The following is a 4275-nucleotide window of genomic DNA, read 5'->3' as shown; positions in this document are numbered from 1 at the left end:
ATCCCCCCTTTGAGAATACTCAAAGGTCTTTCGTTGAGTTTTCTCATATTCATTACTTAGAATAAGGTCAATGGGCAAGCCACCTGATATTGGCAGCAAGACTGCCCTAAGGGGGTACATTTCTGTTGGCTGATGGAGGGCAGAAAGACAGCTTTTACAACACGGCACTCCTAACTGCAGACCACAGCAGAAGAGCAAACCAATCGCTATCACTACTAGCAGGGAGGTAAAAATGCTTTTAAGCCACCCAAACCAATTACCAAAACCCCAAGAACCCCACCAATTATTGTCACTATTTTGCATTATGTTAGTGACAATGTCACGCAACTTAGCCAGTCTATTTTCAATGCTTTGGCTGTGATCAGAAAGGTTAAAGCAACAGAGACCCTTAAATTTCTCACAGCCATGATTATGCCTTAAGAGGAGGTAATCTATTGCAGCTCGATTTTTTGGAGTATCCCTTCTCAGACCCCTGTGAGTTCCGAGGCCAAATCAGAGATTAAAGTGGAAGTTAGATTAATGGATTTGGCGAGGGCATAGGCCACTTTAGCAAGCTGGAGCTCTGCATCTAAGGCCAGGCCTGGGACTCTGACCAATGAAGTAGCAAGGGCTATGGCCTGAGATTTAGACACCAAGTTTACCTTAGAATCACATGTTTCATCCAGAGGCTGGCCACGCCGAGCCCTCCGGGCTCGGATAGGTCCAGGTGTCTTTAAAACAAGAGCATGGCCAGGGACAACCCCCATGGTTAATTGTCCGAGAGAACAAGGGCCTCCCGAACTGTTAGCTGGGACATAGGTAAATGCGGTTAGTCTGCAGAGCAAAAACCACTCATGGGGAAGATATAAGTGTGCATAAAAATAAGAAGTCGGGGTTGGGGAAACAGAACAATTCGTCTCATGGTTGGTCAAATTAGTATCAACCTTCCGTGCTCCTACAATAGCAAAACAGGAAATAACATTTGAGGACACGGCCATTAGCCTAATCTGAAGACAATGCTGGTTTGTATAGGGTTTAGGATTTGAGATAGAACCAAACTGAGACAGATGCCCAGCTGTCAATTTAATATTGAAACCAGCAAGTTTAGTATATTTGTGAATTTCTTGCAAGGGCATAGCTACTCCCACAAAACAAGTAGTAAATACAGACCCTAAAGTGTAACCGCTCCCTACACAAAAGTGAGAAGAATTAGAGGCTGTGGCAGCTAAAAGAGCCCACCAGTTATTTTCTGGAGAGCGGAAAGATAAAGGGGCCAACTGTCCAGAAACAGTAAACACCCATACAAATATTAAAAACATGACCAAATTAGAGTGATTTGCGTTTAAACAATAACTTGAGTCCCAGATCTTCCGATGTTTCGGTCCCAGTAGGCTGGATCGTCCACTGCTCGGGGTTTGGATTTTGCGGTGGAGGTACAGCTTTCAATCGGGAGTAGTGAATCCAGCTCTTGTGTCCCTCTACTTTAGCTGCCGTGTGGGACACCAGTAAAACGAGATAGGGTCCTTTCCACTTCTCCTGGAGAGGTTCGTCCTTCCAGGTACGGACAAGGATGAAGTCATCTGGCTGTAGGGAATACACCGGTGCATCCAAAGGGAGTGGCTGAGAGTCCTTAATGTACCTGTAAAAAGAACATAAAACAGCAGACAGAGAACACATATACTGAGACAAATATCCACACCCAGCCTCCCATTCCCCTAGCAGGATCGGGGTACCATTCACAGGCCATGCCCTTCCAAACATAATCTCGAAGGGGCTTAAACCAGTTCTTCCCTTAGGAAGAGCTCGAATGCGGAGTAAAACCAAAGGTAGGGCATCAGGCCACTTTAAAGACGCTTCCTGACATATCTTGGCTAGATGCCTTTTGAGTGTCTGATTAGTACATTCTACCACTCCACTGGCCTGTGGCCTCCAAGGGGTGTGAAGTTTCCAGTTGAGCTGGAGGATATCCGAGACATTCTGGACAATTTTTGAGGTGAGGTGTGTTCCCTGGTCAGATTCCATCCATCGAGGCAGGCCAAATCTAGGAAAAATCTCTTTAACAAGGTTAAGAGCCACAGTCTTAGCAGTGTTCCTCGGTTAATACTGTGATCCTTCTTTTGATGAGCCTGTAGTGCATTATTGCTACCTTTAAGGGGAGTTGTACGGCCTCCAAAAGCTGAAGAATTTGTAACCCGTGCTTGACCAGGGAGCCTTGAGCCATCAATAATCCCCTTTGTTTCCATAAACCTGCGTGGGCATGTAGTACACCAAAAGCATATTTAGAGTCTGTGAAGATATTAACCCTTTTCCCTTTTGACAATTCAAGCGCACGAGTTAAAGCCACTATTTCGGCTAGCTGGGCTGAAGTCCCGGGGGGCAGGCTTTTTGCCTCCACAGTTTCATGGAGAGACACCACAGCATAGCCTGCCCTTCTAAGTCAATTTACAACAGTGCTACTGCCATCCGTGTACCACTCATAGTTTGCGTTAGCAAGAGGTTGCTCTTTTAAATTCTGACGGCTGGAATACTGGGCATCTATAACTTCCAAGCAGTCATGCTCTTGGCCCTCTGTTTCTGGCAGCAAGGTGGCTGGGTTAAGGGAGGGGCAAGCCTGCAGGGTAACTTAGGGGTTCTCTAAGAGCTTAGCCTGATACCGGGCTACCCGAGCTTGGGTGAGCCAGAGACCCCCCCTTTGTGTCCAGTAAGGCTTGGTCCATATGTGGAGTGTATACTTGAACAGCCCTCCCCCAAAGTCAGTTTTTCTGCTTCTTCTAACACCAGAGCTGTAGCTGCAACTGTCCGTAGGCATGCCGGCCACCCCTTAGCAACCTGATCCAATTGTTTGGAGAAATAAGCCACTGGGTATTTCCAAGAGCCCAATAACTGTGTAAGTAGTCCCAGGGCCACCCCTTTTCTTTCATGTACATACAATTGAAAGGGCTTAGAAAGATCGGGCAGACCCAGGCCTGGGGCTTCCATCAATTTTCTTTTTATTAAGGTAAAGGCATTATTTGCCTTTGTTGTCCAGTAAAACGGTTTCTGATCGGTCCCTTTAACACATTCATACAGTGGCTTAGCTAGTAGTCCAAACTCTGGAATCCATATGCGGCAAAATCCTGCCATTCCCAGGAGTACTCTGAGCTGCTTGCGATTTCGGGGAGTAGAAACTCGACAAATAGGTTCAAGCCTCCCCCTTGAAAGCTGGCGTTCCCCCTGTCTGATCTGGAAGCCTAGGTAACGTACTTCGGGGAGGGCAATTTGGGCTTTATTTCTTGACACGCGATACCGCCGCAGCCCGAGAAAGTTTAAAAGACTTACGGTTGCCTGGAGACATACTTCTAGTCCCACTGCTGCGATTAATAAATCATCAACGTACTGTAGGAGAAGGACTTCGTTCTCATTTTCCCATCCTTCCAAGTCCCGGGATAAAGCTTGACAGAAAAGAGTGGGGGAGTTCTTAAATCCTTGTGCCAGCACCATCCAACACAGTTGCCTTTTATTCCTGTTTGCGTCTTCCCATTCAAAGGAGAAAATTTCCTGGGACCCTGTGTCCACCAGAATTGTGAAAAAGGCATCCTTTAAATCAAGAACTGAGAAACATGAATACTGTCCCCCCACAGAGGCTAGCAGCGTATATGGGTTGGGCACGAGGGAGTATAGAGTCTTAACCCTCTCGTTGACTGCTCTTAAGTCCTGCACCAATCGATAACTGCCGTCCGGTTTCTGGACTGGTGAGATAGGGGTATTCCAAGCTGAGTGACACTCCTGTAATACCCCACACGGCAGGAATTTATCTATAATTTTCTGTAATTCCTCTCTGGCCTCCTTCTAAGTATCAAGACTTTGCTCATATCTTCATTCTGCTTCTGCCCATGCCTTAGCTGAGACCTGGTTTCGCTCCACTTCAGAGAGGAGTGTTCACAGAAGTACCTGGCAGTTATCCCAGTCAGGTTTATGACTAACCAGACAGCCTTCAAAAACTGAAATAAATCGGGAGGGATTGGTAGAAAATTCCCCTGCCTGCGCTTTGAAAGCCGCTAGATCCACAGAATTAAAAGGAACATGAGAGTACACCTGCATAGTGGTTAACTCCTGAGTAGCCGTAGCATTGCGAGCGATTCGGGTTTCAGTAATTAAAGGGTACAAACCTGTGGCGGGCTCAATTGGCGGGGCTGAGGGGACTTTGTCACCATACAATGGGGGTGCTGTGGCTGAATGTGACTCCGCTCCTGCTATTACAGTAAATAATGAGTTTTAAACATTTTCACAACTCTTCCCTAAAAGCCTGTTGGAATC

At 46.6% G+C, this 4275-nt stretch overlaps 1 long non-coding RNA gene across 1 annotated transcript; it reads right to left on the bottom strand.

The window, feature by feature from the left end:
* Positions 1-464: 464 nt before the first annotated feature.
* Positions 465-3789, bottom strand: LOC115655398. The gene is made up of 2 exons (XR_004001373.1): positions 3298-3789; positions 465-1618 (listed from the first exon to the last, which is right to left on the bottom strand). It is a non-coding gene; the product is annotated as an uncharacterized LOC115655398 (long non-coding RNA).
* Between the last annotated feature and the right edge of the window lie 486 nt (positions 3790-4275).

The sequence above is a fragment of the Gopherus evgoodei genome, chromosome 7 (assembly GCF_007399415.2).
Source record: "Gopherus evgoodei ecotype Sinaloan lineage chromosome 7, rGopEvg1_v1.p, whole genome shotgun sequence".
Lineage (NCBI taxonomy): Eukaryota > Metazoa > Chordata > Testudines > Testudinidae > Gopherus > Gopherus evgoodei.
Note: the sequence above shows the minus strand (reverse complement) of the source record. Positions and strands in the feature narration are given on the sequence as shown.